The sequence below is a fragment of the Oncorhynchus keta genome, chromosome 28 (assembly GCF_023373465.1).
Source record: "Oncorhynchus keta strain PuntledgeMale-10-30-2019 chromosome 28, Oket_V2, whole genome shotgun sequence".
In the NCBI taxonomy this organism is placed as follows: Eukaryota; Metazoa; Chordata; class Actinopteri; order Salmoniformes; family Salmonidae; genus Oncorhynchus; species Oncorhynchus keta.
This window is the reverse complement of record NC_068448.1, coordinates 21,059,025-21,075,016: the sequence shown is the minus strand read 5'-3', so window position 1 is coordinate 21,075,016 and position 15,992 is coordinate 21,059,025. Positions and strand designations below refer to the sequence as shown.

Below are 15,992 nucleotides of genomic sequence, written 5' to 3'. Positions count from 1 at the left end.
AAGATGTGGTGATTGACAGAGTCGAAAGCCTTGGCCAGGTCAATGAATACGGCTGCACAGTATTGTTTCTTATCGATGGCGGTTAAGATATCGTTTAGGACCTTGAGCGTGGCTGAGGTGCACCCGTGACCAGCTCTGAAACCAGATTGCATAGCGGAGAAGGTATGGTGGGATTCGAAATGGTCGGTAATCTGTTTGTTGACTTGCCTTTCGAAGACCTTAGAAAGGCAGGGTAGGATAGATATACTGTAGGTCTGTAGCAGTTTTGGTCTAGAGTGTCTCCCCCTTTGAAGTGGGGGATGGCCACAGCTGCTTTCCAATCTTTGGGAATCTCAGATGACACGAAAGAGAGGTTGAAGAGGCTAGTAATAGGGGTTGAGAAAGTGTCCAGATTGTCTAGACCGGCTGATTTGTAGGGGTCCAGATTATGCAGCTCTTTCAGAACATCAATTGACTGGATTTGGGAGAAGGAGAAATGGGGAAGGCTTGGGCGAGTTGCTGTGAGGGGTGCAGTGCTGTTGACCGGGATAGGGGTAGCCAGGTGGAAAGCATAGAAAAATGCTTATTGAAATTCTCAATTAAAGTGGATTTATTGGTGGTGACAGTGTTTCATATCCTCAGTGCAGTGGGCAGCTGGGAGGTGTTCTTATTCTCCATAGACTTTATAGTGTCCCAGAACTTTTTTTAGTTTGTGTTGCAGGAAGCTAATTTCTGCTTTAAAAAGCTAGCCATGGCTTTTCTAACTGCCTGTGTATATTGGTTTCTAGCTTCCCTGAAAAGTTGCATATCACGGGGGCTGTTCGATGCTAATGCAGAATGCCATAGGATGTTTTTGTGTTGGTTAAGGGCAGTCAGGTCTGGAGAGAACCAAGGGCTATATCTGTTCCTGGTTCTAAATGTCTTGAATGCGGCATGCTTATTTAAGATGGTGAGGAAGGCATTTAAAAAAAAATAACCAGGCATCCTCTACTGACGGGATGAAATCAATATCCTTCCAGGATACCCCGGCCAGGTCGGTTAGAATAGCCTGCTCGCTGAGGTGTTTCAGGGAGCGTTTGACAATGATGAGTGGAGGTTGTTTGACCGCTGACCCATTACGGATGCAGGCAATGAGGCAGTGATCGCTGAGATCTTGGTTGAAAACAGCAGAGGTGTATTTAGAGGGCAAGTTGGTTAGGATGATATCTATGAGGCTGCCCATGTCTATTGCTTTGGGGTGGTACCTGGTAGGTTCATTGATCATTTGTGTGAGATTGAGGGCATCAAGCTTAGATTGTATGGTGGCTGGGGTGTTAAGCATGTTCCAGTTTAGGTCGCCTAGCAGCACGAGCTCGGAAGATAAATGGGGGGGCAATTAGTTCACATATGGTGTCCAGAGCACAGCTGGGGGCAGAGGGTGGTCTATAGCAGGCGGCAACGGTGAGAGACTTGTTTTTAGAGAGGTGGATTTTTAAAAGTAGAAGTTCAAATTGTTTGGGTACAGACCTGGATAGTAGGACTATCTTTACAATAGATTGCAACACCGCCCCCTTTGGCCATTCTATCTTGTCTGAAAATGTTGTAGTTAGGGATGGAGATTTCAGAATATTTGGTGAAGGATACTTGAAGGATGAAGGATACTTCCCAGGTGTTACAAAAGTGAATAGAACTTTCCATCCAGAATGTATAAATAACCCTTTCTCTCCAGATCTTATTAAATAATTCCATGTGAATATTTATGACCTCATCAGGAGGATGCTTAACATTAGATAAGACCATTTATCATGACCCAGGGCTGTATATCCACAGCCTCTTAGGGCCAATTGCATCTCAGGCAATGTAAAATCAGCATCCAAGGAAGAGTCAATAATATCAATTTTCTTATGCACGTTGGTATGAGCATTTAAAATCTCACGCTTGCATTTCTTGTACACTTCGTTCAATGTAACCCCACTATGTATACTGAACAAAAATATAAACGCAACATGCAACAATTTTATAGATTTTACTGAGCTACAGTTCATACCATCAACCAAAACCGGAAATAGAGTCCTGCTTCTTCCACTTGGACCAAACATCTTCCAGTCCAGTACCCCTGCCTATTGTAGAAAATAACTGTCTCCATGCATTTCTCTTGGCAGACTTAACGACCCTACACGCCAAAGCTCTCTTCCTTTGGAAATTAAGTAGAATTTCAGGAGGCAAAGTCCCCAAGTATCTTGATATTTCATCAAACATCGCTACCAGATGGTTATCAACAAGGACTATAGAAAATGAACAGCTTAATATTACCACCTGTAAAGTAGATGTCAACCATCACACATTCATATTCAAGTTGAACAGATATTTTAAGATATGAAAAACCTTCCTTTATGAACGTAGCGCATCCTCCACCCTGACCAGTTGTTCTATCAGATCTGTATGAACAATAACCAGGAATAGTATAATCAAGATGGGATCTAAGCCACGTTTCTTGAACACATATCACATCAGGTTTCATCTCAAATTAATTAAACATTTCTTAAACTCTTGACCATTGACAATAAGGCTTCTAGCATTCCATTGAAGAATGATAAAAACCATAATACAACTACACTAAGACTTTTCTGTAATTTCAACAGTAAAACACTGTAGAATGCACAGTAAATACCTTAAATGTGTTTTACAGCATTAATGCTGTAGATTGCTCTGCATTATGGGTAAAATGCTGGAAAATACTGTTATTAACTGTAATTGTAAAGTCTCCTGTAAAAAGTACTCTAACTTACTGTATTTCGTTACAGTAGTACCCGAACAGTGCTGTAGTGGGCGGCGCCAAACGGTCTGTGGCGTGTGAGTGTGAGAGAGAAAGTGAGTTGTAATCTCATAGTTGAAACCAATACTTTTCTCAGGGCAGGTCTGCCGGTTTTAACTAGCAGAAGTTAGTTTTCTTAGCAGGTTAGGATAATTAGGTAAAGGTAAAATGCTAACAATGTCCCCGATGCGACTCGAATCTATGTACAACCATGAGAACAGACTTCATTTTTCCACTATGCGATGCTCCGGGCCAAACGGTCTGTGAGGGAAGACTCAAGAGGAAATTAGCTTTCTGTTCTACTCGAGCTATTTTATTTTGCATTTTCGTGGAAAAGTCGCCTAAATACTTTTGAGCAGCTGCTATAGGTATGTACTAATTCCATATACCTACTGCAGGTTTTCTTAACTAAGCTACTAACGTTATCTAGTTAGCTTAACGTTAATTCGTTTGGATTCGGTTAGCTAACCGTATACTATATCCAAATTGACATGTCGGTCTGTTGCGTTCATCTTTCTTGTGGGTAAAATAATCAGTGATAATGTAGCTATAGAGCGAATCATTTCAGTATTAACAACGTGCAGAAATCCGTATGTGTGTTTCTTTGGATAGGCTACTTAACCTGTGGATGCTTAACATGGTGTTAACGCTATTAGTGGCAAAGTGGTCGTAGGCTTCACCGGACAAATACATTTACATTTACATTACATTTCTTCTAGACAGGGAGCGAGAGTTTAGCTATTTCGAATACATCTTTAGTTTGTCAGCAGGCACGGATTGACATTTTGTCTTGGGATGTATACTTTTTGGGTGATTCTGTAGTTGGAATGAGGGGAACGGAAGCTCTCAGATGAAAGGTGCTTGCTAACGTTAGCTACAGCTCAGAAATGGCGAACTCCATTGGAGACTTTTCTCTAAATAGCTCTGGTTAACGTTAGCTCTATTCAGTCTGGAGGGACGTGTGATTTAGCGAAAGTGTAGTGGGATATTCCCCCTATGCTTTTGTTAATGGACTAATAAGTCCATTAAATTAATAAATTCAGCAACAGGCACAGACTGATATTTTACCCTGCAGGATATTAAAGTTATATTTTATTTTCGTTTTCTTCAGATTGTGTGGTTAGCTTGCTAGCAGCCATTGTCCAGGGAGATGGTCGTGGCATTTTCCCGTGTGAGTTTAATTTTCCTCGTGCTTTTGATAATCTTTCAGAAGTGATCCTTATCCAACCATTAATTAGGCAAAGTTAAATGAATTAATGATATCTGAAACATCAGGCACAGACTGATATTTTATTTAGCCTTGTAGTCTAGAATTATTTTTGTTTAGATTGTGTGGTTGGCATGAGTTGCATAGTAACATATAGCTTGATGGCTCTTTTGGTGTGTTCATGCAATTTGGTGGCTGGGGGTAGTTAATTTTCATATTGCAGGCTGGCTGGTTGCTGGAAGTGGAAGTAACTTTATATTGGGAATGTACAGGTGTAAATCCTGCTATTTCGGTTTCCTAAATATTAAATATTTCATTACTCGTAAAAAAAAACATAGAAATGTTGCAAACTACAGTTTTGCTTGTGGGGTAGAGTGCCCTTGCACCAAAGCATCACTACTTGTTATCCTACCCCGACCTCATCCTGCAATTTGGGCTACTCTTTTGTGGACACTGAGGTTCGAGAGCAAGCACTCCTACTTCAAGGAGTGTGCCAGAACTTGTCTTGCCAACAGTTACTCCAATCTTACTTATACAGCGGCCAATTGTTTCCACATAGCATTGACGTTGTTGGTGTCATGAATTAATTTGAGGAGCAGTTATATAAAAACGGCATTCATGGAGCTGGACAGTCAAAAGGTTTCGCAAAGCACTGCAGAGGTGTCTAAAATGGTATACAAAGTAACAACATGCACTAAAGGCCTTATTGTAATGTTTGAAAATGATGACGGATACACATTAGGAAAGATCTCACTGATTCTGGTCACAGAATCACAGGTCCATTTAATTGTTGGGGTGTATCCGTCTGTCAGTGGTTGATCTCGGGTTTATTTTATACCAGACCCTCTGATTTAATAATGTGTGTGTTAAAATGAAGATAATCTGAGTAATTATTACCCACTACCAATTTATAAAGTGTCAGGTTTATCTGCATCACTCAGTTTGTTCTCCTTAAACCAGTTTAGGCATGGAGGGTCTTCAAGATGCAATTAAACACCAATTGCCTGAGTTGGAGACCGAGATGGGGAGATCTTTGTCGGAGCATCTGAGGGCAAATTTTGGAGTGGAGAATATTAACAACCTTGAATATGTTCAGCCGGAGGACATAAGTACATTTGATGCCAATATAGTGCCTGGAATTGCTTCAGTCCTTCAACCAAAGAGGTGAGATCATGATTCATAAATGTAACACATTTATGTTATTGTTATGAAAAAAGGTGCTAACCGTTTTAGGTTCTAGATATTTGGCCGTAAGAGAACCCTTTGAAGATCCCTTTTCTTTTTTAAATCCCAGGTATATGTAAAACCATTTTGGTTCCAGGTAGAAGTCTTATGGGTTCTATGTAAAAACCCTTTCCACAGAGGGTTCTACCTGGAACCAAAAAGGGTTCACCTATGGGGAAAGCTAAAGAACCCTTTCGGAATCCTTTTTTCTAAGAGTGCAAATTCACACACAAGGTTAAAAAGGTTCTGTAAATAGTTAGTTTGTTTGACCTCAAAATCAATGGATTATGCTATGATGGAGCGAGGCATATGCAATAAAAGGTATGGAAATGACAAAAATACATAAGTACAAAAATATACATGTTTCTGTCAATTGTTTGTCCTCTTGTGCTGGTATGGAGTGCAGCGCATAGTCTAACAGTTTTTTTTTCTTTGTATTTAAAAAAAAAAAGAAGAATGGATAGGATCTGTAACAATGGATAGTACACTTGTCCTCCAAGCATCAGTGACCTCTAATAACAGTGGCCTTTGCTTTTCACCAAGTTATGACTATGCGACGACTTCAATACCCTCACTTCAATACCCTCACTGGCATCGTGATTGACAGTCGCCTGACTCAAGCTCTCCTGAACAAGGGTAAGAGAATTGTCAACTTTTTAAAATGCCAAAAGATCAAGTTGAGAAGAGGGATCTAGTGCCTGCTGAATGAAATCGACGGTTACATCAAAGGCAATGACAATCTAACAGCCACTGATGTTAGTCTCTCTTCCTCTTGGCAGATGTAAGGAATAGCGTTTTTATACTTATAAAGTTTATATGATTAATTGTGTTTATACTGTACTATTTTTACACATGATTTTAATATTTTTTTAATATGTTTTGTGATTTTAGGTCACTGCAACTCGGGTTGACGTCGAGGCGCAAATTCCTTTGCCAGACACACCAAGGCTGATCATGCTTGGTAATACATTGATTTGATTTAAGGTGGAACAGAAATATATAGTATTGTGGTACCTATCTAGAGATGTCTAGTAAGTATACACTAACACCCTTTTGTGTATTTTAGGAAATACTCTATTGGGTTCCTCAAAATGGATGGTGTCGATCGAGGGGAGAGTGGTCTGTGTTATGGACAGTGAGTCCAAATTTTGTTGCTGCCCTCTGTGCTCTTCAGCACTTTCTATGAATTTAATATAGAATACCAGGAGTCAGTCTCTGCAACCTTGGAGCTGATACAGAGGTAAGCATTGAACATTCATTGATGTTACATTTAGCATTTGTTAGTTACATTGCAATGATATATACATTTTTTTTTTCAATGCCTCAGAATATATTAAAATCATTTATGTTGAAGGAACCAAATGCACAGCGAAAGCAGGAGTGAGCCGCAAAACCGGAAAGGTCGTTCAGAGGAAGCCATTGCCAATTGACCCACATGTTAAGTGCTTTCTCGCAGACCTGAAGGAGTTTGAGTGGAAAAACTCCAACATGGTAAGTACACACACACCTGATGAACACAAACTTTATTTGTCAGTTGTCATCTGCCTTTTTACCCAGTGAGTAATAGTAGTGATAGCAATCTCTCCTTCTATTCTTTCAATTTCCATGTTTCTCCTAGTTGACGTATCAGAGCTAATGAGGACCAGAGTTTCAAAGGTTGGGGTGATAATCTGCACGCCACCGAGATTTATTCAAGACTTGTTTGCATCTCTCATTCTTTCAGAAATCCTGCCATGCGGTTTGGGTCAGCAAATGATCTGCTTGCGCCATCCTGGAGCCTGTGTTGGCTTGCAGTAGCGTGCTTCTCTGGCTCCAGTCAAGCCCTGCTCACTCCTCTCTATCATCCTTCTCTCTCAGCCCCTTTCTCTCTCGATCTCTCTCTCTCTCACACAGGCAAGCAGTTCTTGTTTTAGTTTTTTGTGAAAACTAAACTGTTTTCCTATTTTTCAATGATCTGTTTAGATTATTATTCTCTTCTTTTCTTTTTACATAATCCTATATTTTCAAGAATGACCTATTCTGATGTCTTGGTTTGTGTATGGTGAAGTACATTATTGGCCAGTATTTGTCAATGTTCTTATCACTGTATCTGTCTCTTTCTCTCCCCTACTATCTGGAGTTGTAATGTTGCTCTTTTCAAATGTTGTTTTTGTGGTTAAAGTGCAATTCATGTTATGAATTTGAATAAATATATATATTTGTACACGTATTGTTTTTCTTACAATATTACATTTCAGGGAGCTGTCTTAAGCCAACCTGCAATGCTGCTTAGTACTGTAAAATAATTGTATATTACTGTAGGTATTTCCCTGTAAATTTACAGCATTATACTGGCACCACAGTTGCCAGTTTAATACTTTAATTTTGCTTTACAGCAGTGATGCTGTAATATAGTTTACAGTATGATTTTTCCTTACTGTAAAACATATTACAGCATCCCCGCTGTACATTTACAGCATGGATGCTGTAATATGTTACATTCTGTATTACAGCATCCTTACTGTACATTTGGTCCCCACCACACCGTCCACATCTAATTTTACCTTTGAACACATTAGCAACATGCCCCATCCTTTGGCACTTAAATCACAGAACTGGAGGTTGCACATATTCTCTAACATGATAGCTTAGCATTCCTAGCTGTACTCTGGTTGGCAATTTCTCTTCTAAGTTTAGCAGTACCGTTGTGTCCACTTGAATGCCTCTTTTTGCTTTACATCCATTTGTGTTCGGTTACTTTCCCACCATACAAAGAAGTCATAACTTCTTCCATGGTTATTGACAGTGGTATCCTAGCCTCCCGAGTTTGGCCTTAGCCCCAGGGATATGGCATTTCACCCGACCCTCATTAAGTGATTCTAACTTCAAATGGTCTCCTGCTGCATTTTTCTGTTTGCATAAATCAATACTTTGCCAAATCCCAAAACTTTGGAAGCCTTAAACATCCCTTTCTCTAGCTGAATTTCCTTGGTCAACTGAATAGGATGACGGTGCTTTTGTTTGATGGTTCCTGGAAAATAACCATACTTTGTAGCTCTCTTCTACTGTACATTCTCCTTTTCTAGTGTAGTCCTATGTTTTATAGCAGGCCTTTACTTTCAGCACCACTCAGTTCCCCAGCAGTATTCAGCCCTCATTAGAATACATTTTTGTTTCTGTTCTTCCTACTTACAACATATGTAACAGGTTGATCCTCACTGGAATTCTCATTATCACAATCAATTTCACTACCGCTAGCACCTGCCATGCTAACCACAGTCACAGTACAGTTGTGCTAGACCTCCAAACCAAAGAACTTCTGTTTGTACCGTCTTCACAACCAGTGATATCGAAAAATGACTTTCTCTCAAAAATGCCGTCGCTGCACAAGAGGTACGCAAACAAAGTATGTGATATGAGCTGATGGACAGGATGTTGTACAAAAAACGGTCAGGTGTCATGGCGAACAGAGTGCGGAGACACTCCAGACCAGACTGACTAAAAATAGTTAAACGGTTAATTCGCTCCACGCTATTCTGAGATGAGGCATGCATGCCCCCTTTCCTCTCTGTGTGCCATTGGTCTTACCCAGTCAGCCTCAGTTGGTAAAAAACATGCCTCTTAACTTCCTAACCTCCTCCAGGTTGTTTGCCAATAGAGGGTCAGGTATGAAGAGGTGCTATAGACTTTCTCAGGGGATGCAGGTCCAAAGGTGAATTCATAAGGAAGAAAATTCTTCCTCCAGGCCTGTTTTCCATTTTGTCTTTGTCCTTCAGATAAGTGTTTGAGATGAAACCCCTTTGAAGTAATTTCTGGATATCATATCTGTCCATTTATGGGCAATAGTTCGGTACATCTCCAGGGGCAAAATGACAGTATATTGTCTTCAATGACAAAGAAGTGCATCGCATTGGTTTGTAGCTTTATGTAAGTTCAAAGGTATATGTATTGATGTCACAAAAAAATGACCTTGCGTTGAATGTGGCCTTGCTTGATGAGTGTTGCTGTTAGATCACTTAGGGTGACAGACAAAATGCTCTGATTATTATGGCTCCCGTCTACAGTAAGTTCTCAAGTAAAGCCTCTGATCTAAAGGAAGGTAGCCATAAAAAATGGATATGGTGATTAAAGATCAGTCCATTGTAGATCACTACAACAAGATAAGGGTCTCCGCCTATCCATATCTTTAGTCTTTGTGAGCGCAGACCTGCCTCTTCCCATCCCTCTGCGGCCATGGAGGAAGTGAAGGGAGACTGGTGGCAGCCTTTGCTGAGTAGCCCTAAAGGACTGTACATTCCTCCAAAGAATCGTTGCATGTGAAGCGATTTCCTGTTGCTCACTGTCTGGATGTAACCATATTCTCACAGTGTTTTGACACAAAATCCATATTCATTATTTTGTTCAATTTTTTTGTTTGTTGGAGATTGCACCTGTTACTTTAGGGGGTCATTGGGGGGTGGGGGTGGAATTGTCGGACGTGTTTTATTTGGAGACAAAGTTGCATAGTGATCACATTCTTGCTGTATGTTGCTGCTACTGAATAGCTAACAGTTCATTTGGAATGAAAACATAGTATGCAGAGAGATATCCAAAGAAATGTGTTCTATGTTTATGGCTGGCTCTTCTTCATCACTGGTGAGTCCGCAACATGATTCAGTCCAGTTGTGAAATAAAAATATGACCTCACAGCCACCTCAATTCTTATCTTTTGACCAAAAGATTTGGTCTGATTGGTCAGACCAGTTTGGGGCAAAATATCAGATTTGGGCTCCATGTGAAAACGCAGCCTAAGAACCCTATATCATTTATATTTTCCTCCCAGTACCCAACTCCAAACAGGAGTCTTTAATTATATTTTTTCTACTGTTCTTTCAAGTGAATTCATTTGTTTGTTTTTTAATCCTAATTAATACAAATTTTATAAACAAAGATCTATTGATTGTGTATGTCTTCACACCCCAGAGTTAATACTTGGTGGAAGAACCTTTGGGAGCCGTTACAGCTGTGAATAATTTTGAATAAGATTCTACTCTTAGGGCAACATATTGTAGATCCATTGTGTTTGTCAAAATTGCTCAAGCTCAGTAAATTTGGTTGGGAATCATTGATGGACAGAAATATTCAAAACATGTCTCTGATTTTCAAGCAAATGGACCAGTCAGGAACACTCAACACCTCTTGGAAAGCCATTCTGGTGTGTCTTTGGCATTACAATTTGTGTAATTTGTCACATGCACAAGTACAGTGAAATTCTTAACATGCAAGCCCTACCTAACAGTGCAGAATTCAATATCAAAATATTATAACTAATACATATATTTTTAAACACGAGAAATAAGAGAGGAAGCTATATACATTGTTAGTGCCAGTACCAAATGTACAATATGTTGTTATACTGGAGTATATGAAGTAGAGATGTACATGTAGGCAGGGATTTAGGAGAAAGTGACTGGTAGCAGGATAAATAATAATAACATATTTAACAGTATGACAGCAGAATAAGTGGTGGGTGGGTGTGTGTGCTAGGGTGTTAATTTAGAAGTGATAGTGTAACGGCGTTCTTCGTTTGTCAAAAGAGAGTCGGACCGAAATGCAGCGTGGTTGTTACTCATGTTCTTTAATAAATAGATCGCGATACATGAAATAACTATAAATACAAAAACAACAAACAGAACGTGAAACCTAATTACAGCCTAATTTTAATTTTTTTAAATAAAAATAATAATTTATTATCTTCAATACCATTCATTCTTTACAACTCATAATTTACATACATACTCAAATAATGGTATTTTAATTAAACTAATTAAACTAAACATAAACCCCAAACAAAACCTCAGGGGAGCATCTTCCCTCCCCGTCACCCTACAAAATACCTTTCCCTATCTCCCCGTCCCTAATCTATCCTCTTACAAATCTAAATGACACCCAGCCCTAAACCCCCTTCCACCTCTCCCGAGCAGCATGCTGCCCCCACTTCCTCTCCTCCCTCTTCATCTTCCCCTCAAATCTCCTTCCACCCTCCTCACTATCCCTTCCACCCCCCAATCTCTCCCTGTCTTCACCATGTTCTGCCTTGCTTCCCACAGCCCCCGTTTAAAGAGACTCATGAGAAGCCAGAGCAGAAACCTGTCCCTATCCGTCCCTCGCTCTCCCTGCACCCCTCTCTAACCTGGCCCACGTCAATACAAAATCCCCCTTTACCAAACCTAACAACACCTGTGCCCTAGCCCATACTACTCCGGCAAAGGCACAGTCCCAAAAGACATGGCGCACAGTCTCCTCCCTGCCACAAGAGGATCTTGGACAGGTGGGGGATTGCACCAAACTATACCGGTACAAGATGGAACGTACCGGCAAACACTTATGAAGGCTCAACCAATTCAGGCCTGTTGTCCAGACCCCGCGCCTGCACTCCCTCCCAGACCACTTCCGAGATGCCCACTACAGGTGCCGGACTCCCTGCCTTTCTGACCTCCTCGTACAGGTGCCTATGATCTAAACCTACTCGGGCAACTTCAACCTCAGGGTGCGCATGCAGCCACTTGGCCGTCATGCCACGGCAGCTGTTCCGCCCGAGGACCCGTGTTAGACCACACCATTATGCTTCTCGCCTGATACGAGAAAAACACCCGCAGGAGGTAACCAGACGGGTGTATCACTGGCTGAGCAAGCTCCGTTAACAAGAAAGAAACACAAATTGTGTCCAGCTTGAGGGGGAAATGTGGTACCCCCCTACCTCCCTCCCCGATGGGACAGATCATGCGTGCCCTGGCGACCCACTCGCACCTGCCACTCCACATAAACTGAAACACAAGCCTCACTCGAGGCCTCCTCAGACAAGCCGGCAATGGGTAGATGTATGCCAAACACAAAAGAGACGGCAACACATCCACCTTTAGGACCAGGACTTTGCCCATAAAAGACAAATACCTAGCTTTCCACATTGCTAGCTTCCTCTGTACCACTGCGATACGCATGTTCCAGTTTAGCGTCGCTGAGCCAGAGGTCTCAAAATGGACCCCGAGAATCCTCAGGGCCCCCTCACAGAGAGATAACCCCCCAGGCACATCCGTTCTACCGCGCCATCTTCCGAAAAACTTGACGGAAGACTTTGCATGGTTCAGAACTGCTCCCGACGCTCGGGTGAAATCCCCAAAGATTGCAAGGGACCTTGTCAGGCACGAGTCCTTGCACAACAGCAAGGAAGTGTCGTTGGCGTACTGCGTCATCTTTACACGCAGTCCACCACTTCCAGGGATCAGCAAACCTTCCACCCCTGTGTCTGCCCTAATGGCAGCCCCCAGAGGCTCCATGTACAGAACGAAGAGGAGAGCCGAGAGTGGGCACCCCTGCCTGACCCCAGACGAGAGGTCAAAAAAGTGACTATTTACACTAACTCGGCACCCCGCTCCAACATATAATGTACGAATCCATCCTATAAACTTCTCCCCAAATCCTAATCGACCTAACACTCTGAATAAAAAGGATCTATTCACGCGATCAAAGGCTTTTGCCTGATCTAGCGCTGCGACCATTAAAGGCAATCCTCTATCTTCAACCCAAGCGATGGAGTCCCTGATTAACTGTAGGTTCCATCTAATAGAGCGGCCCTCTACCCCGCACGTCTGATCCTCATGAACGACGTAGGGAAGGGCTGTGCGCAACCGGTCTGCTAAAACATTTGCAAGTAGCTTGTAATCTACACACAGCATGGTCAACGTCCGCCAGTTGCCAAGGTCTGTTACTTCCCCCTTCTTATATAAAAGTGACAGCACACCAACAGCCATTGATCCCCCGGGACCCCCGTCTCAAGGATGGCCTTCAAGACTTCGAGGACCACTGGTCCAAGTATACCCCAAAACTTGAGATAAAACTCAGCCGGCAGCCCATCCATCCCAGGCACCTTCCCTTTTCCCATCCTCCTAAGAGCGCTCTCAACCTCTTCTAGTGAGATCTGGGCCTCCATCACTTCTCTAATGTCCTCCGGCAACCGCCTGGACAAGTGTTCTAAAAACACATTTCCCTGCTCTACATCTATTTCCCTTTCCTTAAATAAACCTTGGAAATGATCAGTGACCTTATCCTCTGGTTCTCTAACTATACTACCATTTTCTTCCCTAACACCATGCATTACCTTCCTACTCTGTCTTGCCCTAACCAGCTTAAAGAACATAGCAGAACAAGTCTCATTATGTTCTAGAAAGCCACTATGCGCACGCTCCAGGAAAGCTCGAGCCTTCCGCTCCTGCAAATCCCTGAGCTGTGCCTTTAGGGTTGCGGATCTCTCCCAGTCAAACGACCCGCCGAGGTTGCCTGCTTCGTATTCGAGTTCAATTAACCTTTGGATACGATCCACCTCCCTCCTCTCCTCCCTTTTTTTCCCTCTTGCAATACCCTATTATAAAAGCCCTAATCCTCAACTTAACTAATTCCCACCACTCTAACACCCCCTCGCACATGGACCAGAGGCCCTCAAGCCTCCAAAAGAAACCATAAAACCCGTCAACAAAAGCCTGCTCCTCCAGCACATCCCGATCTAGCTTCCAGTACCCCCTACCAAAGAGGCAGACTGGCGACCCCACCTGCAGGAGCACCCCGTCGTGATCCGAAAAGAAAACAGGCAACAGCCGCCCAGACAACTTACCCAAAGACCTGGGTACAAAAATATAGTCGAGCCTCCGCTCAACCCCCCTGGAGTTGCGCCATGTAGGACCGTCCATTTTCGGAGTAGTGTGCAGACCACCATCTACCAGACCATGGCAAGCCATTAGCCTGGCAATGGCGCCTGCACTGCTATCCCCCCTCTTCCTAAATCTGTATTAAAATCCCCCCCCTATCACTAATTTCCTATTTGTGACACACAGGGGCGTCAGACAGTCCACCATCTCCCTCCTGTCTGCCACCACCTGTGGCCCATACACCACCACTAATCTAAATTTACAATCCCTTATCGTGACATCCACCCCTATAACCCTCCCCTGCATTACCACAAAATAATCCTCCACTTTTACCTCCCTGTGCCCACACAAAATCCCTACCCCCGATGAGTGCACCCCCCCAACACCCCAAACCCCCTTGTCCCACTCCCTCTTAAACCTACTAACATCCCCTCCTGTAAAAAACAAAAATCAAACCCCACACCCTCCAAATAACTAAAAACCGCCCTCCTCTTAACAAAATCCTATAAACCCCTTACATTTAAACTAACAAAAGTAAAATTAGACTCCATGAAAAAATAAAAACATGTAATACACTCAAATTCTAAACCCAGACAGAAAAGAAAAAAAAACAGGAGACTCACCCGATGCTCCCCTGCTCCATATCTACCGGTGAGAACACCATCCGTAATCCCGACATCTCCCCCTCTTCCTCCATCACACCATCCCAGGATGCAGGAATAGTGTTTGGCTCCAGGGTGCCCTGCCCCAGTGTTGCAGCTGGTTTGGAAAAAAATTGGGAGGCTGAGTCCCCAAACAAAAACTCCCCACCTCCTCCTGTACCCAGTCCTGAGTCTTGTTAGGTGTGTCCCACCCAACAGAAGTTGAGGGCCTGGGGAAACCAGCAGCAACCCAGAGGTTTCTCCCACCCCATCACTCTCTTGGCCATCCTCCTCTCACTGTCGGCCAATCGCAGCCTCCTCTTCATTCTCTTCTTTGGTGATGGCGGCAGTGGAGAGATACCCCCGCCAGCTCTTCCACCATACCCTCATCTCTTCCACCAGGGCACTTTCCCCCAGACCACTTGATCTTCCACCGTCTCCTTCTCCACCACTCCTCCCTCGCTTTCTTCTCTCTCATGCTCCTCCACTCGGTTGCCTTCTTCCGCCGCTTTTCCTGGTTCTCCTACTCCCGTGCCTTCCGTTTCCTTCTCTCTTCCATCCGCCGCTTCTTGCTCCTCCTCCTTCCTTGTGGCCTTCCCCTCTGGACCTGTACTCTGGTCATGAGGCATGCTTCCTTCCCCTCCTCTTCTTCCCCCATCCCCCATCCCCCGCTCCTGCTCCCCCCCCAGCCGCAGACGCATATGACCTCTGACGGGCCGGGCACCCCCGCCACAGGTGTGCTGACGAGCCACACCCATGGCACGTCTTAGGCTTGTCACAATACCTCGCCTCGTGATCCTCAGATGCACAAAATCTGCATTTTCTTGTACTGCACGAGGCGAATATGTGACCGTAGGCCATACAGCGCCTGCAAAATGGGGGCTGACATGCATAAAACAACGTCCCCCTGTCAGCCCCTAGGGAGAACATAGCAGGAGGATGGAGGTAGCCACCATGTCCCTTTGGGTCCTCTCTGAGGAGGGCCTGGAAGCCTCTCCTCCCATTCCAAAACCCAAGGGAGTCTTTGAGGTGCCTTGCTGAGGAGACGTTATCCATGTATCTCCCAGAAAAGCCCTCACCTCTTCGTCCTAACGTAAGGGTTGTAAATGTTGACAGTTACAACCCTAAAGTTATTCTTCGCCAGGCTTGTTATTTCGTAGTGGCACATCGGCCTCTCACCTCCCACTGCTCTTGCCCTTCTCAGGATATCATCGTGTTTTTCCTCTGTATATAGTGCCACGTCGTATGCTCCCTCCAACGAGTTGCCTTGGAAACAAAACACGTCCTTTACCGTCAGCTTTAGAATCCCCATCAATATTATTCTTCCAAAAGATTCCCGTCCTAAAGGCTCCAACTCCTTTTCCTTCCAAGCAAACCGAATCGTGTTGGCCAGCCCAATCCCAGGGACCGACCGTGTTGATGGATTTAGCACCATCTCCGCAAGGAGAATGGCGCTCGTTCTCTTCTCTTCCAAAACAAGTAAAAAG

The 15,992-nt window shown here is 43.4% G+C and overlaps 1 long non-coding RNA gene across 7 annotated transcripts; it reads left to right on the top strand.

The window, feature by feature from the left end:
- Window positions 1–2,797: 2,797 nt before the first annotated feature.
- LOC118360793 (uncharacterized) lies at window positions 2,798–7,407 on the top strand. Of its 7 annotated transcripts, none has more exons than XR_004820921.1 (8): window positions 2,798–3,141; window positions 3,885–3,944; window positions 4,946–5,144; window positions 5,748–5,840; window positions 6,096–6,165; window positions 6,271–6,444; window positions 6,559–6,695; window positions 6,928–7,407. It is a non-coding gene; the product is annotated as an uncharacterized LOC118360793 (long non-coding RNA). The 7 variants fall into 7 exon arrangements; XR_004820920.1 differs by having other exon boundaries at window positions 4,941–5,144; XR_004820922.1 differs by lacking the exon at window positions 3,885–3,944.
- The last annotated feature ends 8,585 nt before the right edge of the window (window positions 7,408–15,992 follow it).